We start from the raw sequence: 26,637 nt of genomic DNA, 5'->3' as shown, positions 1-26,637 counted from the left end.
GGGAGGGATAGATTTGGAATTTGGGATTCCAAATTCCAGACTACTATATATAAAATAGATAAACAACAGGGACCTACTGTATAGCACAGGGAACTATATTCAGTATGTTGTAATAACCTATGATGGAAAAGAATCTAAAAAAGTATATATATATATATATATATATATATATATATATATACACATACACACACACGTGTAACTGAATGTACACCTGAAACACTGTAAATCAACTATACTTCAATAAAAAAATTAATGAGAGAATAAAAGGTTCTTGGAAATTAAAACAAGACAGCAAACATGAATATTTCAGTGGAGAGTCTAGAAGAGAAACATGAGGAAATCTCATATAAATTCGCAAAGGAGATAAAGACATGAAGAATTAAATAGAACTGACATAAAAGTAAAGCTCCTACAGGCTTCAAGAAAGAAAAAAACTGATCATATACAAAGAGCTGGGGATCAGAATGGTTTTAGACTTCTTACACACACACACACACACACACACACACACACACACACACACACATTATTCTGAACTTGGCCAAACCACCAATGAAGTGAGAGGGTACTATAAAGACATTTTCAGATAAGAAAGGTCTCAAAAATTTTACCATTCTTATACCTTCCCCTCCTGGGAAGGAGGCTATTAGAATATGTAACAAACAAATGAGGTAGTAAACCAAGAGCGGAAGGCAAGGAATACAGGAGATAGGGCATTAAACACAGGAGAGAGACAAAAGTAACCCCCAGGACGATGGTAATGGGAGACCCCAGAATGCCAGCAATGTGCACAGCCTGGAGGACAGCTCATTCTGACTGGAGAAGATGAGAAGGCTCTGGGCAGTTTTCTTTTAAGAGATGAAATTGATAGAATCACTGAAGTGCCCCAAAGAGAAAAATATATACAATAGGGAAAGACTTTGGGGTCAAATCAGTGGTAAGGATGTAAAATACTGAACAGATGAAAAGAACGAGCCATTTATTACCTCCAGAGAAAAAGATGTTCAGGAAAAGAAATATAATTATAATTCCCTACCTGGCTTAGCTGTGAACTGCATTTACATAGTTATAATAAATACTAGTTATTCATCTAACTAAAACTGGAAGGGGGCGTTCAGTAGGGAGTGGGAACATTTCTTACGTGTGGTGGGGCAAGGGGTGGAAGCTGAACCATCTTTTACCACACTGGAAGATATAATGTCTGAAACACTAAAAAAAAAATAATCAAGAAATGGTAATAGAAACATTCATTTAGAGAAACTGAGGCAAATAACCAAAATAATCAGTGAAAGAAGTGAGTTCCTTTGAGGAAAGAAAGATGAGTTCACGAGTAAGCAGTCTGGGCTTTATCTGAAGATTTGGGAACCAATTTAGTCCTAAGAGCAAAGTCATGAGAAAGGGTAAACCAGATGATAGCAAGCAATAACAATGATGCTTTTGAAAAAAGCTGACTCCCATCCATTTATTTAACCTACATTAATTATTTAATGCCTAGTACCATGGGCCAGGTCATGTGCTAAAAAGAGATGATTTAGCAGGATGAACTGCTTACAGCCTGGTGGGGTGGGCAAAACAAAAACAAATAATTACGATCCAGTGACATAATAGAGCTTAGAGGCAAAGCATCATGACAATGTGGGGACCAGCAATCAACCTTTCAGAATATTCTAGAGCCACACAGCCCAATATGGTAACTACTAGCCATAGGTGGCTATTTAAATTACTAAAAATTAAGTACATTAAAAGTTCAGTTCCTGTTTACACCAGCCAGCCACATTTCAAGTGCTTGAAAGCCACATGCGGCTAGTGGCTATCGTATCAGACAGGGTAGACACAGAGCATTTTTCTCATCACAGAAAATTCTGTTAGATGGTACTGGTCTACAGGTTCTTAAATGGTGATTTTTATAGTGTTTTCAACTACATCAAACCCCTGAAGGGATCACATTCCATGGGTCTATTAGTAAGTAGAGCCTTGCTGAGTTTGATATTTAACTAGTTATCTGTACACGGAGTGGAATTTTTACTCCAAGTTTAGTTTTCAATTGGAGCCACCGGTGGAACTAGAAACGGGTCTTTCTTACATGTCCTGATACTGTTTGATCACAGATGTTGGGGGCAAGTGCTGCTGGTGACTAATAGTCTTTGAGCCTTTGGGAAAGAACTTTTGTGTCGTGAAAAGAGGGGAGAGTTCTGGAGAACTCAGAAACTCCTGAGTTTGAATTTTAGCTCCACTACTTATAGCTGTGTGGCCTCAAGCAAATCTCTCAACCTCTCTGGGCCTTTGTTTTTTCAGATGCCAGGTTTATAGATAATGCACGAATCAGGATAAGCCGGTGGCAAAAGCACAAAAATGGCAGCTACTATTCTTCTCGTCATTCTTAATCTATAGGTGAAGAGGGGCCCTCAATGAAGACGAGGGCTGACTCTCCGCACCTCTCATTTCTTCTCATCACTGCCCTGATTTCTGGCTTTTGCGAAAGGATCTATCATTGGCCAGGAACTTTAGTACCTATGAGAGGAAGAGGAATTTAAGTTCAAAGAAGGGCAAAAGGAAGAAGGGGGAAGGGTACTGGCATTTACCCAAAGCCCAGGACATGGCAGCGTCCACCCGCAGGTACTACGTGTCATTTTATAAACCCTCCCAAGGTCGAGGGGAAGTTGAAGGGCATGAGAAGGTGGCTGGAGGGGAAGAGGCTTGTGGGTGGTGGAAAAGGAAGCATGGTCACACATAGACTCACAGGAGTGAGGTAGAGGAGGGCTGCGAATGCCATGCTCAGGGCCCGGCTTGATGAGATTCGCAGTTCACAATAGTAACTGGCAGCAACACGTGGGACTCACAGTGGGCCGAGAGTAGAGGTGGCCGAGGGGAACTGAGCCAGCCTGTGACTTACCCACAGACAGGTTTTCATTCAGAACCTACACCATACAGTCCATCTCTGTTGCCTTCTTTAACTTCCATGAGAAGAAGAACAAAGTTTCTTCCCAAGTGGAGTTAAATTCTAAACATGATAAGCCTGAGTTGGCACCAACGCTGGTTGCCAGAATTAACTTTTCCTTGTAATTTGTAAATGCATTCAGGCTTGTTTTCGGGTTTCCTTTTATGGGCTTCCCCCCACCCCCACCTCTCAAGCAGGGCCAATATGTGAATAGAAAGAAAAGATCTCCAGCTGGGCTCCTTTCTCCGAACTAGCTTTGCAAGCTTTGCAGCATCTTCCTTGGATACGATTCAGCTGGGGGCCTTCCTTGTATTCCAAGACGAATTCCTGCATCCTCACACAGGGGCCCTTTGTTGTCTGAGGTTATAAGAAGCTAACCACTACTTTGCACAAGGAAATATCTTTTCCCAGTGCGAAGTAATGATCAAAGAGGAATGCCATTTAAACCAAGGGAAAACAAAACCGTGATTGATATCTAGAATCTCTACGGAAAAAAAGAACGACCCTAGTTACTTCACTAAAGCGTGGTCATCTGCAGTATAAAGTGTAAAATTCACTCATCTATTGATGGATTTTAAAGTTTAGTCCTTGGTACAAAGTCTAAGTACTTTTTTTAAGTATAAAAACTTTTCTTTTCTTTTGTAGCTGCTCTGCTCATAAATATCTCCAATCTTTTCCAAATGCTTAAAGAACTTTTCTCATTAAAAAAAGATGTTTGTATGTGTACATATTTATACGTAAAATACATATATATATAAAATAGATGTGATTATACACAAACATGCACAAATCATACAAAGTTTGGGAAAAGGGAAGAAAAAAGCCAGCTGTAATCATAGCAATCTAACCTGTGTTAGATGCTCAGTATTTTTCCCAGGATTTGTTTTAGTTTATGTCCATCTGCATGCCTGTTTTTTTAACATCTTTATTGGAGTATAATTGCTTTACAATGGTGTGTTAGTTTCTGCTTTATAACAAAGTGAATCAGTTATGCATATACATATGTCCCCATATCTCTTCCCTCTTGTGTCTCCCTCCCTCCCTCCCTCCCACCCTCCCTATCCCACCCCTCTAGGTGGTCACAAAGCACCAAGCTGATTTCCCTGTGCTATGCAGCTGCTTCCCACTAGCTATCTATTTTACATTTGGTAGTAGACATAAGTCCATGCCACTCTCTCACTTTGTCCCAGCTTACCCTTCCCCCTCCCCGTGTCCTCAAGTCCATTCTCTAGTACATCTGTGTCTTTATTCCCATCTTGCCCCTAGGTTCTTCATGACCTTTTTTTTTTAGATTCCATATATATGTGTTAGCATACGGTATTTGTTTTATCTCTTTTCTGACTTACTTCACAGACTCTAGGTCCATCCACCTCACTACAAATAACTCGATTTCGTTTCTTTTTATGGTTGAGTAATATTCCATTGTGTATATGTGCCACATCTTCTTTATCCATTCATCTGTTGATGGACACTTAGGTTGCTTCCATGTCCTGGCTACTGTAAATAGAGCTGCAATGAACATTTTGGTACATGACTCTTTTTGAAATACTGTTTTCTCTGGGTATATGCCCAGTAGTGGGATTGCTGGGTCGTATGGTAGTTCTATTTTTAGTTTTTTAAGGAACCTCCATACTGTTCTCCATAGTGGCTGTATCAATTTACATTCCCACCAACAGTGCAAGAGGGTTCCCTTTTCTCCACACCCTCTCCAGCATTTATTGTTTCTAGATTTTTTGATGATGGCCATTCTGACTGGTGTGAGATGATATCTCACTGTAGTTTTGATTTGCATTTCTCTAATGATTAATGATGTTGAGCATTCTTTCATGTGTTTGTTGGCAATCTGTATGTCTTCTTTGGAGAAATGTCTATTTAGGTCTTCTGCCCATTTTTGGATTGGGTTGTTTGCTTTTTTGATATTGATCTGCATAAGCTGCTTGTAAATTAATCTTTTGCCAGTTGCTTCATTTGCAAATATTTTCTCCCATTCTGAGGGTTGTCTTTTGGTCTTGTTTATGGTTTCCTTTGTTGTGCAAAAGCTTTTAAGTTTCATGAGGTCCCATTTGTTTATTTTTGTTTTTATTTCCATTTCTCTAGGAGGTGGGTCAAAAAGGATCTTGCTGTGATTTATGTCATAGAGTGTTCTGCCTATGTTTTCCTCTAAGAGTTTTACAGTGTCTGGCCTTTCATTTAGGTCTTTAATCCATTTTGAGTTTATTTTTGTGTTTGGTGTTAGGGAGTGTTCTAATTTCATTCTTTTACATGTAGCTGTCCAGTTTTCTCAGCACCACTTATTGAAGAGGCTGTCTTTTCTCCACTGTATATTCTTGCCTCCTTTATCAAAGATAAGGTGACCATATGTGTGTGGGTTTTTCTCTCGGCTTTCTATCCTGTTCCATTGATCTATATTTCTGTTTTTGTGTCAGTACCATACTGTCTTGATTACTGTAGCTTTGTAGTATAGTCTGAAGTTAGGGAGCCTGATTCCTCCAGCTCTGTTTTTCTTTCTCAAGATTGCTTTGGCTATTCGGGGTCTTTTGTGTTTCCATACAAATTGTGAAATTTTTGTTCTAGTTCTGTGAAAAATGCCATTGGTAGTTTGATAGGGATTGCATTGAATCTGTAGATTGCTTTGGGTAGTATAGTCATTTTCACAGTGTTGACTCTTCCAATCCAAGAACTGCATACCTGTTTTACACAATATATAAACAACTTCACGTCCTGCTTTTTTCCCCTTTAACATTATGTTTCAAGCCTTTTCCATGACAATCCATAATGTTCATAATGATTGTTTTATTTAATTTTTTTTAAAGATTTTTTTGATGTGGACCATTTTAAAAGTCTTCATTGAATTTTTTACAATATCACTTCTGTTTTATGTTTTTTTGGTTTTTTGGCCACAAGGCATGTGGGATCTTAGCTCCCTGACCAGGGATTGAACCTCTACCCCCTACATTGGAAGGCAAAGTCTCAACCACTGGGTCGCCAGGGAAGTCCCCACAATGATATTTTTAAATGGCTGCAAATTATTCCAATTAATTATTATATAATTAATAATGGAAGATTTATTATGCCAGCTATTTAACCATTTTTCTCTATCGCTTAACATTTTTGGAACTTTCCATTTTCAGTAAAGTTACCCTCCTTGCAGTTTCCAAGTTCAATGTCTATGGTGCTGACTATAAACTTTACATAACTGTGACGTGTGACATGATTTTGATTTTCTTGCCTTTCCATTTCCTAATTTTCTTCTGATACAAATTAAAGATGATCTATAGGACCCAGTCATTAGAGACAGCCAGGAGGCTGTTTCTCCATCATAAACCAGGAAATGCTGGATCTGCAAGGCATCACCGCTCTTCAAATTCAGAGCTCTATATGGGTAAAAGACCAAGGAAAACCTGCCCAGCAATTACCTATACAGGCAGAAATCCTCTCTTCCCAAACACTTAAAGACCCTGAACAATAGATGCCAGGGAATCAGACGCAAATTTTTAACTTCTATTAAGTTAATCTTTTTTTCTCTCTCTTTGCGGCACAAGCTCTTCCCAGGCAGAGGCTTAAAGTGCGTCCCTCTTAACAGCAGTGACCTCAGGAGAAATGGCTCACAGTCATCCTGTAAACATGTAGGTGCTCCAATGCCCTTTGCATATTACCTTTTCTACTTATAAAGTCCTATTCTCAGTTTTCTCACATAAGTGGCCTAAGAAGTGTGTCTCAGAGCTGCATACTGTCTCTCACACCTTCATTTACCAAGGGCAGGTGAGGGGATGAAATGGAGGCAGAGCCTGTGGGCCAAGTCACCGCAGCTGTGGGGCTGTCAGTTTACTTGTGAACGGGAGCTCAGGGAAGCTGTGGGCATAGGACTCTTCACTGGGCCCAGGAAGGCAGTGTAGTTACACTCAACAGATGTTCAAAACCCAAACTTGGGCTCTGGATCTGATGTGTGAGTGAGTGAGAGAGTGTGTGTGTGTGTGTTGGGGGGTGGTGGGGGTGGGGGTGGTGGTGGTAGTGATGGTATCTGACACTTGAATATCCAGTATGTGTTTGGTACTTGACACTCATTATTTCATTTTCTTCCCAGCAACTCTGTGACATAAGCATTACTAGCTCCATCTTATGAATATGGAGACTGGTTTATTAAGCTTAACTAATTCATATAAGGTTACACAACTAGTAAATGGTAGAGCCAGGATTCAAAGTTCAAGCTTTTTTATTCACACCATAAAGTCTTCAGTATGACAGGATTCATGTCATCAAGCCTATCGTCATGGGGGCAGGTAGGAAATGTGGGAATATGGGACACAGGAGGTCAACTAACCTGGGCTTCCCATTCATGAAGGGCCTCAATGTAGACTCTTGACGAGTATCTCCAAATATACGCCCAGAGCTACACGGAGAGGATTGAAAGAAAACAACGTTCATCACACAGCTTTGAACTTCAGCCCCACGTTTCCATAGTAAATCACGAGCAGTTCCCTATGAACTAATACTTTACCTTGAGAACAGGAAAATTTTATCACCTTTATGCATGTGTGCAATATTGCAAATCTGTACAGATAAGCATTTAAAATATTCTTCAATTTTCATAATCCTGCTTTGTCGTTATTTTACTTCTTTAATATATCAGTAGCCTTGGAAACAACAACAACAAAGTAATCCAGGCCTCTTTCAACCTCTGACTGACCTTGAGCTGACATTATGGTTGTTCTAAAAAACCCAGGTTTTATATTAACTGTAAGCGTAATGCAAAAAAGAAAAGTTAGGGACAGGTTTCTGTGCAATTACTTCAAGAGAAATTTTCAGGGGCAGGGAGTCAACTCTCATGTACCTGTTGTAGAGACTCCACTATTTGTGATTCCTTAAATATATGCATCTTAAGAACCTAAGAGCTGTTATCCCATGGATTACATACATGGTATTGGCACAGGTAAGCAATCAATCACTAGCAGATTTTATTAGGATGCTACTGGTCCTCCAGCTCCTGGGCCTCTCTTTTCTTGTGTAGGCAGGCAAGGGCCCTGCTGCCAAGAGGCCATCACTCTCTGTCCCAGGCGGGCCAGCCATGCCACGACTGATTGAGACTACATGTATTAAAGGAGGGACTTGAACATGTCAATGAAGCTGTCCCTCGCTAAATTTCTCCCATTCTGCAGTGAGATTTGTGAAGTGTTTTGACACCCTGGCTAAGCGATTAGTCTTAGGAGAGAGAGACAATGAGAACAAATAAATGGCTATTAAACTGCTGTGAATAAAGATGAAAGTTAGAGGGCTTCCCTGGTGGCACAGTGGTTGAGAGTCCGCCTGCTAATGCAGGAGACACGGGTTCGTGCCCCGGTCTGGGAGGATCCCACATGCCGCGGAGCGGCTGGGCCCGTGAGCCATGGCCGCTGGGCCTGCGCATCCGGAGCCTGTGCTCCGCGACGGGAGAGGCCACAGCAGTAAGAAGCCCGTGTACTGCAAAAAAAAAAAAAAAAAAAAAATTAAAGTTAGAGTCACAGCATTTTGGGGTGGGAAGGCCCTGAGAAAATATTACTCTAGCCCACATGTGTTACAGATTGGGAACTGCAGCCCTGAGAGGCTGTGACTGCCAGTATTACTTTTTAAAATTTATTTTTAAAATTTATTTATTTATTTATTTATTTGGCGGTGTCAGGTCTTAGTTGTGGCACGTGGGATCTTCGTTGCGGCATGAGGGGTCTTTCGTTGTGGTGCACGGGCTCTCTAGTTGTGGCTTGCAGGCTCCAGAGCACATGGGCTCAGTAGTTGTGGCACGTGGGCTCTCTTGCTGTGGCACGCGGGCTTCAGAGCACATCGCCTCAGTAGTTGAGGTGTGCAGGCTTAGTTGTCCTGCGGCACGTGGGATCTTAGTTTGTTCCTCCTGTAGATCCCTAATCAGGGATCGAACCAGCGTCCCTTGAATTGGAAAGCGGATTCTTAACCACTGGACCACCAGGGAAGTCTGCTGCCAGTATTACTTTTGCTACACCATGCTGCTGTCCTTGTAGAGATCTAGAGCAGGGGTCAGGCCACCTGTTTTTGCTAAGTAAAGTTTTACTGGAATACAGCTATGCCCATTCATTTATGAGTTGTCTATGGCTGCTTTCGAACTACACAGCAGTGTTGAGTAGTTGCTACAGATGTCGTATGACCCACAAAGCCTAAAATATTTACTCTCTGGCCCTCTACAGAAAAAGTGCTGACTCTGGCTCTACAGGATGAACAAAGTAGATGAGGAGGAACCAAGCCATGCCAGAACCATGTGAGTGAACTTGGCAGTGGGTCTTTGGAGGCCTGCCAATGGGCACCTGAGTGAGCTTGGAAGCAGGTTCTCTAGCTCATATGCAGCCAGGAGATGAACACGGCCCTGGCCAACAGCTTGACTATAACCCCACGAGAGACCTTGAACCAGCGGTGCCGTGTTAAACTGTGCCTGGGTTCCTGTGAGATAACAAATGTTTGCTGTTTTAAGCTGCTAATGCAGGGGGTGGGGAGGGGGTACTTTGTTACACAGCAATAGATAACTAATACAATTGTGTCTCATTAGCTGGGCTCACCTTTTCAAGGCGAGTGAAATTCTGCCTCCTGGGTCAAAGTGCCATTACGATCTGCTCTGTGGAGCCTTTTGGACCCCTGGTCCCCATCTCCAAATGGAACCATCTATGCCAACCAACTGCTTACTTAGAGTCTATCCCTTGGCCTTGTGGTCAGTTATGTAGATGTCTGTCTCTCTGGCTGGTGCTGTGTCTCATTCAATTTTGTTACCACAGAATCTGATTTAGTACCTATTATTCATAATGGAATTATAATATTTACTGAGCGCTTACTATGCATCAAGCACTTTATGTGCATTATCTCATTTAACCCTCACAACCACCTTAGGAGGTAGATACTCTTTTTAAGCCCATTTATTAGGGGAGAAAGCAAAGGTTAAAGAGGTTAAGCAATCTGCCTTTTATCCTCTAGTGAGCTAGTGGGAGCACCAATATTTGAGCTCTGACTGACCCTGAAGCTGCCACATTCTGTTGACTGGGACCCAAAGTCCCAGGATATGTGGCTCCAGGCTTGGCACCGCCACATTTTTTTTTTTTTTTTTTTTGCGGTACACGGGCCTCTCACTGTTGTGGCCTCTCCCGTTGCGGAGCACAGGCTCCGGACGCGCAGGCTCAGCGGCCATGGCTCACGGGCCCAGCCGCTCCGCGGCATGTGGGATCTTCCCGGACCGGGGCACGAACCCGCGTCCCCTGCATCCGCAGGCGGACTCTCAACCACTGCGCCACCAGGGAAGCCCAGCACTGCCACATTTAACTGTGGACCCAGAAAAGTCACTCACGCAGAGGCCCCCAGTGTCCTCCTTCATAAAGTGGCTATGATGATGATGATGTCCCTTTCCTATCAGAGTTACTGTGAGAAAAAGCACTTGTGCTGAAATACTGATCTTTAGTTCACAGAAAATGTGGCATCAAAATGAAGTGATTTTCTGATCTTTGACCAGGCACCCATGGCAGACCTAAAAGAAGATCAGGAAAACAGGCAGAGTTGGACAGAAGTGGGAGGGCACTTCAGGGAAGACCCAGAGGGAGGGGAAAAGGGACACTGGAATCTGCTTCCGACACCCCTTCCCACCTCCTGTTCCTCCCTCTCCTGCTCTTGGCATCACTGTGGCCCCCGTGCCCCATCTGCAAAAATCCCCCAAATAGTGGTGGGTTGGATAATGAGGAGAAATCCTCCGTTCTTTCACACTTTGGGAGTTTTTACTGGGACTGCCCTGAGCTCTCTCCTCCCTGGAAGTAAATCACCAGCAGTAGTTCCCTATGAACTAGTGGTCCTGGTTCTGAGCTCCCACAGTACCTGCCATACCTCGCATACAAGGGGCTCTGAATTTTTCACAGTTGCCTCCTTAGTGTGTAGCAGAGTGCTTGACATACATTCGACTGATTTTAGATGAATAACGGAAAGAATTTTCACCCACTTCTAAGCCTGTTCTGTGCTAGAATGTAAATCCCATAAGGAAACGGCCTGGTGCTCAATCCAGCACCAGGCATGTAGTGGGAGCTCAATAAGTATTTGTTAACCAGCTGGCCCTAAACGTTTGGCCTCATATTACTAGATCCAGGGCAGTATGGTTTGACTAAAGGGAGCTGAATTCAAGGAATGGCTTCGAGGTTCAGAAGACACCCCAACTGTGGCCACACTAGAATGGATTCCCAGGAGCTTCCTGGACATGGGTTCTTGTGACTTAAGTTCCTAGACTTCATGAAGCTATAACATCAATGTGTGCACTCAATCTCCAGGAAAAGCATTATCTATCTATTCTGCTCAGACTGTAGCCAAATGACCTTGTATTTAAATTGTATGTTTCTTGGAGCAGTGATCTTCAAAAGTTAAAAAACAAAAGAGAGGTACTTCTGTATGGACTACCTATTTCATCTTGCTTCCTTAAATGCCACCGGTACACACACACACAAATACCAAAAACCAACACTGCTTCTCTTCCAACTAACAACAAAATCCCAAGAGATCAAAAACTTCCTCAAGGTTTCCTTTCAGTATCAGTTCTGATAAGTTAGGTAAAATGGACATCCCAAGAAAATAAAGAACCTGACATATTCTTAACATCAAAACCAGAAAAAAATGCTGCCTAATAATCACCCAGAAAACGTACACTGTAAATATTTCCCACCGTTACCTGGCAATCCACCTACTTTTCTAAGGGAACCAAGAACTCTGCAGACATCATCTGTCTCCATCAAGATGCCTGTACAAACCTGAGTCAGATATATCTTGCCCAGTTATTATTTTTATCTCTGCCACTTAAGCATTCCTAATCGTATGTAAGCAATTTTCCAGAAAATATTGGAAGTGTCCCTAGCTATTGTTTTTTCCTTCCTTGTTTTCCATTAATAAACATTAGATGTCCATGAGATTAAGGTAGGAAGGATGGCAGTTTTCAAAATTTTGCATATTAAAGTTTGCTCAAAGAAAATGAAAAAATTTGGTCAAAGGAAATTTGCTTATTTGTAAGCTAAAATCAACAGCCATCCCCACTTCCCACAGTGTGGAGTGCAACATGGAAAACCCAGTTTGTGGAAACAGTCCAAAACCAATTAAAGTAGATTTAAGTAACTGAGCATATAAAAATATGCATAACAAGCCACAGATTTCTAGAGTATTTCTAGAGAGTGGTACAGGGTAGAAGGAAAACAAAACCAGAAATTGATAAGCTCTTAACCTACTTTTAATTCACTCAACTAAGTAAATATGAGACTGGCTTAAATTCCCAAATTTTCAATCCTTAATGTTTTCTTAGCCTGATATAGTAACACATAAAGTGTATTAACTTACTGTCTTTGGGGGAAAAAATACTGCTGCTTAAACCAGAGATAGCTGGAAAAGGATCCTACAATCTTCATTAGCAATAAAAGGTACATAGATGCATGGAAACAAAATCCATGAGGAGACATTTATCTGTAACCTGCTTTGGGGTAGTCTGAAGATTTCTTGACAGTAAGTACTCCGTCTCGCCAGTGGACTAATGCAGAAAATTTAACACCAGAAGAAGTTGGCATGCTTTTTAGCTTCTCTTTTTCAACAATGGGATAAAAAAACCGTATTCCTATTTCAACTATGTTCAAAATTGTGCCAGTGTTTTGGGGGAATGCAAGAATTTTGCTCTGCGGTTCTAGCAGGTGCAAAATTTGTAGACCAATTATACCCCACAGACTGGCGATGCACTGGAGATGTTTAACAACTGGTTCTACAGAAAAAAAAAAAAGTTTATTATAAATAAAGCATGTGTAGCACACAGTTTATAAGTAATAATAAAAACCCCAGGGCTTCCCTGGTGGCGCAGTGGATGAGAGACCGCCTGCCGATGCAGGGGACACGGGTTCGTGCCCCGGTCCGGGAAGATCCCACATGCCGCGGAGCAGCTGGGCCCGTGAGCCATGGCTGCTGAGCCTGCATGTCCGGAGCCTGTGCTCTGCAACGGGAGAGGCCACGACAGTGAGAGGCCTGCGTACCGCAAAAAAACAAAATACAAAAAACAAAAAAACCCCAATAGTTTCTTTTTATAACAAATTCCATAGGGACAACTTATTTTCACAGAATGCTTTAACTGAGTTTTGCCAGACTCTTTTGCCAGTAAGCATAGATCTGATTTGAATGTTAGTTGATATTTTCATTTGAGTTAATAAGTTAGACAAAAGTGAAAAAAGGAATACATTTCTTGGAATTTCACTTGGTTGTTAATGACTAGTTCTTTGCTGAATCAGACAACAGCTTTTAAATACTGGAAGAAAACTTCCTCCAGGAATTTTTTGGGTTATCCTCATGTAAAAGCTTCAGACTCAGCAAACTTTTACATTTAACTTGCATTAACATTTTCTCCATCATAGTCATAAGTGTCGTCAAGCAACCACATATTAAATCAAGCCTGGCTTTATAGCATTCGCCACTTTCCATGGTGTAAATGCTTCTGTCATGGCTGATTTCATGCTAGCAATGTTAGGTCCCTGAACACAAAGCTGGAGAGATGTACGGTTTTACACCATTACAGAGTGTTTCTACCACACAGATATGATAGATGTAAATACCCTCAAGAACACAGAAAACAGTAAAATAATTAGGAAGTGATGAGTTTTGAGTATTTATTAACTTTGTTTTTACTTTAATTATACTTTAATAGAATTCAACTTTTCGTATCACCTCACAACATTTCTGAAATTCCAAAATTCCTCAGCCAGTCCTGGTGGCTCCAGCACAAGGTTTCAGGGTTCTGGCCTGAAGGGCAAACGCATTTCTCAGACAATTTTCCCTCAGGCACACACCACTAACCTCCAATTAGCAGTGACCCCAGGCCCAACTTCCCAAGCTGAGAGTTAATCAATCTCCAGGGGTGGGATGTTGGGCATTAGGTTCTCAGTAGAGTAGTAACACTTAGGGAGGGAGGAAATGACTTCAGCACAGTCACATGACTCAGAGACATTACTCAGTTTCCTCACCTGTAGAATGGGGATGATGCTGTTTCTAGTGAGATTATAAGGATTAGAGATAAGGCATACAAAGGTCCTAAATTAATGCCTTGACTATAACTATTGTTAAGATAGTGGCGGGATCACTGTAAAAGACTGCTTTCCTGGACACACATGGATCCGTCAGGAAGCTGCTTCCTCTCTAATAGAGAAGCACTTTTCAAATGTGAGTGAAAGATGAGCGAGCCAGGTCACAGTCAGATTTCTTGAGTATATGAAAGATTATTACCTGGCTCCCCAAATCACTCTTTCATCTCTGCTCAGGAAATACAAAGAAAAACACACACACACTCACAAAAGTGAAGGGAAACTTGTAATTGGAGAGTTTTAGCACAGACCCAAAGGGTAACTTGTAACAGTAAATATTTTCTCTTGATGTTATTTTACGTTATTTTTATGTTATTTTCCTATCCCAGAGGAAACACACAAATGCTTGTAGAATTGAAATGAATCATCTCTTTCTCTCTATTCTCCTGTTTTAGTTTCTTTGGGCTGAACAAATTTCGGAATTGTAAATGTGGTGCCTGTAATTACTCCAACTTAAATCCGGATGCCTTGAATCATCAGAGAGGCTGAAGTCCTCTGGCCTTTCCCTTCCTTTCCTTCTTTTTCTAGTACCCAGGGTCCTTCCTCACCCTCTTCTGGAACCCACTGTGCTCATTCACTCTTCTTGGGCTCTCCATGGGGGATTACTGCTTTGGCCTCTCTCAATATCACCTCCGTCATTTGCCTTAGGTACACTCCAGAAGAGGGTATCTATTTAACCTTCATTTCCTTAAAAATACTCCTCTCTTCACTAAGCAGTAAAAGATGAGAAGTCATCACAGAATGGTTTTAGGTGTGGTAGCCAGCTTCCCAGCTGGGACCCCATGATCCTCACCTCCTGGCACCACATCCTATTGCAGTCCTCTTCCCACACTGAATCAAGGCTGCATGTTCAATAAACCATGGCAGAAATGATGATGTGTGACTGTCAGCGTTAGGTTAGAGAAGGCATAATTGCTTCTGTAACGGTCTCTCAAGTGGTTCAGTCTGAAGGAAGCCAGCTGCCCTGCTGTAAGGACACTGACACAGTGGAAAGGCCGCGTGGGGAGGAACCCACCTGACCCACCTTGGAGGTACATCCTCCAGTGCCAGTGGCTGAAGCCACAGCCAGACACCTGACTGTACCCTTAGGAAAGACCCCAAGCCAGAAAGGCACACCTCTCAAATTCACGGCCCTCTCTTTTGCCCTCACCGCAGGATACATTTCCAGGCTTCTGCTGAGGTGGAGGGGATGCTGCCGCCCAGATGCTTGCAGTAGCAAAAGGAGGTAGGGTACCAGCTGCTTGTTAAACCAAGTTCAGCCACTGCTGCCATTCTGGTCTCAGCCTCCTCTCAGCCTGAGGCGCTGCTGCTGCTACTCCTGGAGCCCTGGCAGGACCCTGCCCTGAACACTGGTGGGGCTCATCTGTCCCACTTCCAGTTTCTGGGTCAGCTTTCTCAGGTCCACTGAGTTCATGGCCACTCATCCACCTGCCTTCTAGCAGCAGTATGTGCCTCGGGTCTCTGAAACAGGGGACGTCCAGGCAATATTCAGGGTGGGGACCATATAAAGATAGGAGGATGGAGCAAATAGGCACGAAGCATCCCAGGATTCCTCCAGTCTACTTCTCACCCTCAATCTCCTAAACAAACACTGGCAGCCAGGCCCTTACCCTCTGGGCAAGAGTTTGCAGGTATTTTCTTAGGGGATCTGGCCAACACATGACGAAAACCCTAAAGACGCTGACAGTAGAAGTTCCCTAACAGCTGGCTCAGCCAGCTCATTACAACGAAAGTCATCATCAGGAAGTGCAACCTTCCCCCCACCCTCACATTTTTGTTCGGAACTTCAGTTTTTAGTTCCTTACTCTTATATCTGAGAACACTTAATGATTATCAAATACCTGAATAAAACCAAAAAAACAATGCGGAGAGATCAGGAATGCGGAGTAAAAAGAAAATTTCAAAAATTATTAAAAAACTCATAGAGATGAGAGAAATACATTGTCTCATGAAGCAAGAAAATGATACTGTTAAAAAAAAAGAGCATTCAGAGAACAAAAAAAGACCTCTTAGGAATTAAAAACATGACAGCATAAATAAAAACTTCAATTGAAGGAATCTAAGTTAAAATTAAGAAATTGGAGTGAAAAGACAAAGAAATACGTAACAGGAGAGGAAGAATAAGAAAAGCAGATAAATAATCCAGGAATGCCAGGAGATCTAGAAAGTAAAACAAAACACCCACAGAAGAAGAAACATCAACAAAATAATTCGAGAAAATTCCCCAAAACTGGAGGGTAGATTTTCTAGATTTAAAAGGCTCACTGAGTGTTCAGTGCAGTGGATTAAAAAAAAAAAAAAACACAACTGGCCCTGAGGAATATCATTGTGAAATTTCTCAATATATTCAACCAACTTTCAGAGAAGAAAGTACAGTTTTATATATGTATAAAGGACTGGGAATTGGAGTGGTGGTTGGTATTAGAATACTTTTCAACAGCCATACTGTGGATAAGGAAACAATGGAGCAATATCTTCAAAATTCTGAAGAAAAAATATTTGCTTGAAAATAATTTCCAACATAGAACTCTCTATGCAATCATGCTATCAGTCAAGTGAGGTATTGAAAGAATACAGACATTTTAGACAGGCAAGTTCCTACATAACTTTAAACCTCCATATGCTTTTTCTTAGGGAGCGACTGTAGGATGTGGTCCATGAAAATGAAGGAATAAAACAAGCAAGAAAAAAAAAAAGACGTGAGGTCTAGGAAATAGCTCTGACACAGGAGAGAAGTAAAGGGACTCTGTGGATGGTAATGCAGAAGACCTCAGATAACCAGGCAGAGGGGGCAACCAGTCCAGATGAGCAGGTCAGCGGTTTCTGAGAGAGACTTCTTCAGACGCATGAAACTGACATAATTGACATAACACCTGATATGAAACTGATAGAATCACGAAGCACCTTCAGAGAATATCTAGACAACTGGCAAATATTTCAGTACTGCATGAATGTTAAGTACATAAAACACACACACACACACACACACACAGGCAAAAATAAATAAACAAGTAAAAAGAAAATTATTAACTCCAGGGGTAAGTTGTGCTGATAGGAAAAAAATAGTTTAGTATAGGCCCCATTTCTGAATAGCACATACAGTCATAATAATGTAAATTTTGAATACTTTTCTAATCAAAACTGAGATATAATTATACTGTGAGGATGCCAATTGCACATGGTATAGACCAGGAGAATAAAGAGCTAAGTCCTCATGTTCAAAGGTGAAAGTTAATGTGCGGTGCCTCAAACTGAAAAAGCAGGAGGTGGCAACACTTGCTTGCCATTAGGCATATGGAGGCAGAAAAGTGGTCTTTCTGGGGAGGGAAATAAGGAGCAGGGGTCTGGGACCTGTTCTTTCTTGTATGAAACCTCGTAGAACAAGCAGGTTTTAAAAATTGTACCCTGCTAGACATAACTTTGATGAAAATTTAAAAAAATAATTTAAAATGTAACAGTATAGGGGCTTCCCTGGTGGCGCAGTGGTTGAGAGTACGCCTGCCGATGCAGGGGACACGGGTTCATGCCCCGGTCCGGGAGGATCCCACGTGCCGCGGAGCGGCTGGTCCTGTGAGCCATGGCCGCTAAGCCTGTGCGTCCGGAGCCTGTGCTCCGCAACGGGAGAGGCCACAACAGTGAGAGGCCTGCGTACCGCAAAAAAAAAAAAAAAAAAAAAATTTAACAGTATATAGAGAGCTAACATGTGACTGCTTTTTCAAAATAAAATCTATGCGATTTTGGTAAATATTTTGGTAAATATTTTGGGTGTTTACTTTCCTTTTTAATAAATTGAGAAGCTTGGACTACCTAACTGCTATGGTCCCTTGACCTCTACACGTGTATGTTTTTGTATCTCTTTGTACGTGTCTGGACTTGTGAACATAAACATACAGAGATCTGATAATCAATAGTGGAACTCCCTTGATTATTTGATCATTAAAAATTCATATGTATTATCCACATATCTGCAAAGATACAATCCGATACTACCAAATGAAGGAGAACAAGGCGGCTCAACCATCTACCGATTTGTAGAAAAACACCTGAGGCTGCATTTCTGTCTTCCTCCGTCCATGTGAGAGGAGACACAGGAAGAGACTAAAGTTCCCTGCTGGTTAGACCCTGGCCTGTGATGCACGCACTGTGACGAGGACATCAAAGTTAATATTTATCCATCTCAGGGAGTTAAACTTGGCTTGAGAACTTGGGGGGTGGGGAGAAAAAGGAAAGTGCTACATACTCTGGTGGAGATTTGTGCTCAAGTCAATGTTAATCTTGGTAGCATAGCCAAGTCACTCACATCCTCTCTTGCACGTGCCAAGGAAGAACATGGCGAGTCCTTCAACAAAACCAACACTAAAATGGGGAGGGCCGAGTATGGAACTTTGAATTAAAGAGAAATACGAGGATTGTGAAGGTGATTTCTTCTTAGCTTGGTGACTGGTAAATCACTTAATCTCTCTATGCCCTGAATTCTTCGTCCATAAATATATATTCCATGTAGCTGTTAGAAGTATACGTGTTGACACCCATAGAACACTGAAAACAGTGCCTTGATATATTTTCTCTAAAAATAGATGCAAAGAACGTAACTGATTTATAGGGGTCTTGGGTTCATGGCTGGCGTGCATTTGCATGGGCTCTCTCTCTCGCTCTTTAACCTGGTCTTTGTTTATGTAACCTGGTCTTCAGGATGATGGAAGCTCTAAAAGGATAGACTTTCCCATGACAGATTTGGTCAAGTCAATCTCAAAAAGTCAAGGAACGTACTGCTCACTGACCATAGTAAGCTTGTTTGGCAAAATCTCAGGTTACATTCATTTTCACTAACATTTAGTATCTCACGCTGAAGCTTTCCTTTGGTTGCCAGATGTATTTGGCACTCTGGAGGGGATGGACAAACTCTGTGCTAGTGCTGAGTCAAGGAGTCCAAGGACTGGTTTAAGGACACGCCCTCATCCTTTTTTGTTATCCCAGGTCCTCAACAATATCTGGCATACAGAGAAGAAGCTCGTTTGTTGAATTTAAAATGAAAAAAAAAAATACATTGATATGCTTCTCAAAGTCAAAAGTTACATAACATACCTTATAGTCACCCACAATTCTCTCATCTAAGAATGCAATCTTATTTTTCGCATTCATTTTTCTGTTTATACTAAAACTTTTATAGGTTAAACCACTATATTAAACGGAATGTTAGTGTATCATATTATAGTATGTGTAATTTATATTTAAAGAAATTAATAAAGAAGACTGTCATCCTACGGAAGTAGTACTGTTTAGTTGTGAGCTATTTTTACCTAAAAAAACCCAAAGAATATGAATTCCTTATCAGATTTATGGTTTGCAAATATTTTCTCCCATTTCATAGGTTGCCTTTCTCTCTGTCATTTCTTTTGCTATGCAGCTTTTATTTATTATTTAAAAATTTTTTTTTAATTAATTTTATTTTTGGCTGTGTTGGGTCTTAGTTGTGGCACGCAGGATCTTCATTGCAGCACGTGGGATCTTTTGTTGTGGCACGTGGGTTTCTCTCTAGTTGTGGCGTGCAGGCTCAGTAGCTGTGGCTTAGTTGACCTGCAGCATGTGGGATCTTAGTTCCCCGACCAGGGATCAAATCCACGTCCCCTGCATTGGAAGGCGGATTCTTAACTACTGGACCACCAGGGAAGTCCCCCATGCAGGTTTTTAGCTTGAGGTAGTCCCATTTGTCTATTTTTGCTTTTGTTTCTTGTGCTTTTGGTGTAAGATCCCAGAAATCATCGTCAAGATCAATGTCATGAAGGTTTTCTGTTATGTTTTCTTTTCGGAGTTTTATAGTTTCAGGTCTTAGGGTTACATCTTTAGTCATTTATGAGTTGATTTTTGTGTATGGTTTAAGATAAGGGTCCAATTTCGTTCTTTTGCATGTGGATATCCAGTTTTCCCAACTGTCTTTTCCTCATTGTGTACTCTTGGCACCCTTGTCAAAGATCAGTTGAACTCATGCTGTAGACTATAGGTCTGTATGCCCTAATGAATAGGATTAGTGCCTTTATAAAAGAGACCACAGAAAGCTCTCTTGCCCCTTATGCCGCATGAAGTTATGGCAAGAAAACAGCTCTCTATGAACCAGGAAGTGAGATCTCACCAAATACTCAATCCCAACACCTTGATCTTGTATTTCCCAGCCTCCAGAACTGTGAGAAATAAATTACTGTTGTTTATAAGCCACCCATTCTATGGTATTCTGTTATAGCAGCCTGGATGGACTAAGACACCATATATTTATAAACTTATTTCTGGACTTTTTATTCTGTTCCATTAGTCTATATGTCTGTTTTTATGCCAGTACCATACTGTTTTAGTTACTGTAGATTTGTAATACATTTTGAAATCAGAAAGTGTGATACCTCAAGCTTTTTCTGTCTCAAGTTTGCTTTGGCTATTCTGGGTCTTCTGTGGTTCTGAATGAATTTTAGGATTGTTTTTTCTTTTTCTATAAAAAAATGCCATTGAGATTTTGACAGACATTGCACTCAATCTGTAGATCATATTGGGTAGTATGGACACTTTAACAATATTAAGTCTTCCAATCCATGAACATGAGCTGTCTTTCTGTTTATTTCTGTCTTCTTTATTTCTTTCAACAATGTTTTGTTGTTTTCAGTGCACAGGTCTTTCACCTTCTTGGTTAAACTTATTCCTATAAAAATAAAGTATTTTATTTTTTTTGCTACCACTTTAACTCAGATTTCTTAATTTCCTTTTTGGATAGTTTGTTGTTAGCACATAGAAATGCAACTGATTTTTTAAAGTTGATCCTATATCCTGTGACTTCACTGAATTCCATAATAGTTATAATTTGTGTGTGTGTGTGTGTGTGTAATCTTTAGGCTTTTCTACATGTAAGATCCTGTGGATTTTTATAATCATTTCATAAATGGTGGTAGGACAACAGGTTATTAGGGAAAAGTTAGATACTGAATTAAATGAGAATAAAAATATTTGGAGGGAAATACAAGTGAATATTTATCTAATTTAAGAATAAGGAAGGGCTCTTCAGTTACTACAGGTCTGGAAGAAACACAAGTAAAAGATTAATAGATTACATAAAAAGTAAATATTTTTCACCTTAAGAGGTGAAAAACTGCAAAGATCAAATGGAACAACATTTATGACACAGATGATAAAGTGTTACTATCTTTAACTTTAAAAGGGTTCATAATTCAACAGGATATTTATTAAAGACATCAATAAAAAAATAACAAAGGACATGGCCAACCAATTAAGAAATGAATAAATACTAAAGCCAATGAACATGAAAAATTATTCAACTACAGAAATAAATAAATGCAAATAACTGTATAACACTTTTATCAAGTAAGTTGAACTTTTTGTTTACTGATAACAACCAGTGTTAAAAAGTCTTTAAAATATCAGTAATTTTTGCTCCAAAAATTCTAGTCCTTGGAGCCTAAACAAAGAATGTAATCAGAGAATCAGAGAGGTATGAGTAAAGATCTTTTTATTTATTTATTTATTTTTGGCTGTGTTGGGTCTTCATTGCTGTGCATGGGCTCTCTCTAGTTGCGGTGAGTGGGGGCCACTTCTCATTGCAGTGTGTGGGCTTCTCACTGCGGTGGCTTCTCCTGTTGTGGAGCATGGGCTCTAGGCATGTGGGCTTCAGTAGTTGTGGCGCACAGGCCTAGCTGCTCCACGGCATGTGGGATCCTCCTGGACCGGGGCTCGAACCCGTATCCCCTGCATCGGCAGGCGGACTCTCAACCACTGTGCCACCAGGGAAGCCCTTGTTGTCGTTTCTGTTTTTAGTGTTATTGAGCCTGCTACTCAAGCCTTTCCAGGGATACTGTAAGCATTCGATTCCCTGTATTAAATTTCCTTTTGCTTGACATAGCTAACGTAATTTCTGTTTCCTGCAAGTGAACTCTGATTGAGAGGGACATCTACTCTTGTATTAGGAGGGAAGGAAGGACGGATATACATGTAGATAAAGTTGTGTGTGTGTACGTATGTGATGGCAATCTCCTCAAATGCAGGAGTTTTTTAAGCTGAGGTGTGCAGAGCCTCAAGGAGCTCCTAAATAGGGTTCACGGCATCTGTGAACTTAGATGAGTAAAAGTCATATCTCCTTCTTACCTAACCTCTAACTTATATTTAGTATTTTCTTCAATTCTGAATGTAGGCATCAAACCACAGCATCATTGGCAGTTCCTGTGACTTCGTCTCTAATAGAAAGTAGATATAATATTCATATTATATTAGAGCTGTTGTAGATCTCAAAACATTGTTTATGCTCATAACTATGGTATTTGTTAGACTCCTGTTAGATCCTGTTCTGTAATACATTTATAAAGAAACACACACTGACGTTCTTCCAAAGATGACATAATGGGCACATGAAAAGATGCTCAAGATCACTAATTATTAGAGAAATACAAGTCAAAACAGCTATGAGATATCACCTTACACCTGTTAGAATGGCTATCATCAAAAAATCTACAAATAACAAATGTTGGAGAAGATGTGGAGAAAAGGGAACCCTCGTACACTGTTGGTGGGAATGTAACTTGGTACAGCCACTATGGAGAACAGTATAGAGGTTCCTCAAAAAACTAAAAACAGAACTACCATATGCTCCAGCAATTCCACTCCTGGGTATGTATCCAAAAAAACCCAAAAAACAAAAACCAAAAGCAAAAAGAAAATACTAATTCAAAAAGATACATGGCACCCCAATGTTCATAGCAGCATTATTTACAATAGTCAAGACATGGAAGCAACCCAAGTGTCCATCAATAGATGAACAGAAAAAGAAGATGTACACACACACACACACACACACATATACACACAATGGAATATTAGCCATAAAAAGAATGAAATTCTGTCATTTGTTGCAATCTGGATGGACCTAGCAAATATTACACCTAGTAGAATAAGTCAGAGTTAGCAAATCCTATATGATACCACTTATATGTGGAATCTAAAAAATAACGTAAATGACTATATATGCAAAACAGAAACAGACTCACAGATATAGAAAATAAGCTAGTGGTTACCAAAGGGGAGCGGGAAGGGGGGAGGGGCAAAATAGGGGTATGGGATAAAGAGATACAAATTACTGTGTATAAAATAGATAAGCAAAAAGGATATGTTGTATAGCACAGGGAATTATAGCCATTATCTTGTAATAACTTTTAATGGAGTATAATCTGTAAAAATACTAAATTATTATGCTGTACACCTAAAACAAATATTGTAAATCAACTCCACTTCAACTTAAAATATGGAATATAAAAAAGAAACACATTACATCACAATTTTAAAAAATTGATAACTCTATTTCCTTTGTAGTCCTATGTATTTTATTTTATGCATTTAAAAATATCATCCTGAAAAGGGGTCCATAGGCTTCAACAGACTGGTAAAGCAGTCCATAGCATAAAACATGTTAAGAAGCCTGTTCTAATGTCTTCTATTTTGCCTGTAAAGTGGGGTTTCTAAACTTTGGCACTAGCGATATTTTAGGATGGATAATTCTTTCTTTCGGGGGACTGTTTTTGCACTGTAGGATGCTCCAGAGCCTTGACTATGCTAGTAGCACCCTTCCTGACCACACGACAATCAAAGAAATTGTTACCTGCGGGGCAAAAGTGACCCTGGTTGAGAATCACTAAAGTAGTGCTAAGCGTGAGGAAGGTGACTAGGTCTGAGATCTGACTGGAGAGGGCTCAAAATGGATGCAACAGAGGACGGCAGAGAGAAATGACTAAAGAAAACATGCAATTGAGTGATGTTGAGGGACCAGCTGAAATGATCTACAGTCATCCCTCAGTATCCCTGGGGGATACAGGATGCCCATGGATACTACTGATAAAATCCGAGGACATTCAAGTCCCTTATATAAAATGGCAGAGTATTTGTATAAAACCTACACATACCCTCCCATATACTTTAAATTATCTCTAGCTTATTTATAATAACTAATACAACATAAATGTTATGTAAATAATTGTAAATACAAGGTAAATGCTATGTAAGTAGTTGCTGGTGTGTGGCAAATTCAAGTTTTGCTTTTTGGAACTCTCTGGAACTTATTTTCTTCAAATATTTTTTATCTGCAGCTGGTTGAATCCACAGATGCAGAACCTGCAAATATAGAGGGCTGAGTGTGTAGAGTAGCCCACGGATAAGAGGTTTTTCAAGTTGTTTTTTTTAGTTTATTTATTTTTGGCTGCGCTGGGTCTTCGTTGCTACGCGTGGGCTTTCTCTAGTTGCAGCGAGTGGGGGCTACTCTTCGTTGCGGGGCACAGGCTTTAGGCTCGCGGGCTTCAGTAGTTGTGGCGCACGGGCTTTGTTGCTCTGCAGCACGTGGGATCTTCCTGGACCAGGGCTCGAAACCGGGTCCCCCGCATTGGCAGGCAGATCCTTAACCACTGCGCCACCAGGGTAGCCCCTCAAGTTGTTTTCTTCTACTCACCATACATGATGAATATTCAAATGATGGACAGTCTACCATCAACAGCATTTGTGATATAGGTGCTAACTTACAAATGAGATGGGCTGGAGTTATCTACAACGTCCGAAGTACTGTTTCTTCCCCTGATCCAAATGCTAGCATGTCTTAACATGCTGGTTGAAGAAAACACTTTATTCAAGAAGGAAAACGAGAACATTTACAACTTAAAATAACTGTTATTGCCCCTCGTTCTGCTATTGTCCAGAATAGCAGCGACAGGAAGCAGGGTGGGTATATTCTGGACTTGAATGGATTTGGAGGTTGCTGCTCCCAGAAAATCTGAGCACAGGTGGCATGGCTGTGAAGGATATGAAGCAACCCTATGATCCAGCAATTTGCCTCCTGGGGTTTTGACCCAGGAGCAATGAAAATATATATCCACATAAAAACTTGTCCAAGAGTGTTGACAGCAGCTTTATTCAGAGTAGTCCCAAACTGGAAATAACACAAATGTCCATCAACAGTATAATGCCCTGTGGTGTGGTCATACAATGAAATACTACTGAGCAAGAAAAAATAATGAACTGCTGACATGTGCAACAACACATACAGAACTCAGGAACATGCTGAGGAAAAGCAGCCTTACACAAAAGAGAACATACATTCTTACAGACTGTATGAGTCATTTATATAAGTTTTAAATAGGCTAAATTAAGCCATGGTGATTAAAAAAATCAGAATAGTGACTGACTCCATTGGAGTGGAAACAAGAATTGATTGGGAAGGGGCATGGAAATTTTCCTGGGTGATGATGCTCTCTATATTTCTTCTTTTTTTTTTGCGGTACGCGGGCCTCTCACTGTTGTGGCCTCTCCCGTTGCTGAGCACAGGCTCCGGACGCACAGGCTCAGCAGCCATGGCTCACGGGCCCAGCTGCTCCGCGGCATGTGGGATCTTCCCGAACCGGGGCACGAACCCCTGTCCCCTGCATCAGCAGGCAGACTCTCAACCACTGCGCCACCAGGGAAGCCCTCTCTATATTTCTTGATGAGGAGTTGCGTGATACAGTTGTATGCAGTTGCCAAAACCCACCAAATTGTACACTTGGATTTACGCATTTCACTGAATGTAAATTACACCAGAGGAGGGGGAGAAGGAAGGGCAGGGGGAAAGGTGAAGGAGAAGAAGAGGAAGCGAATGGCAAATAAAAACTGAACTCACAGTCAACCAAACACATGCTGAAATGTTTGAAATGAAATGACGTCTGTAACATACTCTGAGATGTAGTCAAAAAAAAGAGGGATTGGTGGTTAGCCAGGTGGTTAGATATGTGATAGAGAAAAAACACCTAACATTAATTGTAGATTCTAGATGGTGAGATGTGCAATTCTTTAAGCTCTTCTGTAGCTTGAAAATTTTCATACTAAAGAACATGAGTGTATGGCAATGTATATCTTTTTGCCTTTTTGAAGTATTTCATTAACCTTTGGGCCAAAAAAGCTACTTGAGAACCATCAAAGCATTTCATATGGTTCTTGCTCTATTTTAATAAATGGAACCTAAAATGTCACACTTATTCTCCATTCCGTGAGTAACAACAACCACTCACACTATGTGCCACCACCACCTCTGGATCGCTGGAGCTGTCCAGGCACCACCGGACTAATTACCTTACACACGTCAGCCTCCCGTAGAGAACTCAATGGTTTTCTTTACTGTCTAACAGAAAGTTCTAGAACACATCTTCAGAACTTCCAGGCAGCCGGGAACTAGAACAGATGTCCAAGAGGAAGACTATGTCTGTGATGGTGGGTATTTTGAGCAGAATGTATTCTTCAAATATGTTATGAAGGTGTGGGACTGTGTGTGTGTGTGTGTGTGTGTGTGTGTGTGTACGTGTACTGAGCCGGAAGTGAGAGAAGGAAAATATATTTTAGAAAGAAGGTACACATTATAAGTCATAAAAAGGAATAGTAACTTTATTCCAAATTCTGTAGAGAGAGAAAATCTTTTCCTTTTCTTTTTTTTCTTAAGCTCGTATCCACTGCCATATGATACTGTCACCTGACAAAGGGGTGTGACAAAGGCTGCCCGGATCTGTCACCTCCAGCTCT

The 26,637-nt window shown here is 40.9% G+C and overlaps 1 protein-coding gene across 3 annotated transcripts in view; it reads right to left on the bottom strand.

Annotated features, from left to right (window-relative positions):
• The window catches only part of C5H4orf19 (chromosome 5 C4orf19 homolog), an 82,558-nt gene that overhangs the window by 22,508 nt on the left and 33,413 nt on the right, over positions 1-26,637 (bottom strand). Inside the window, exons 1-2 of one of the 3 annotated variants that reach the window (XM_032633053.1) lie at positions 7,440-7,487; positions 7,263-7,331 (exon numbers count right to left, since the gene is read on the bottom strand). The exons of 1 other annotated variant lie outside the window; for it this stretch is intronic. The gene's annotated coding sequence lies outside the window, so the exon portion shown is untranslated. Of the gene's footprint in view, positions 1-7,262; positions 7,332-7,439; positions 7,488-26,637 lie in introns of those variants that run through there. One more of the 3 variants, XM_032633052.1, reaches the window with a different exon arrangement.

The sequence above is a fragment of the Phocoena sinus genome, chromosome 5, assembly GCF_008692025.1.
Source record: "Phocoena sinus isolate mPhoSin1 chromosome 5, mPhoSin1.pri, whole genome shotgun sequence".
Taxonomy (NCBI): Eukaryota; Metazoa; Chordata; class Mammalia; order Artiodactyla; family Phocoenidae; genus Phocoena; species Phocoena sinus.
Note: the sequence above shows the minus strand (reverse complement) of the source record. Positions and strands in the feature narration are given on the sequence as shown.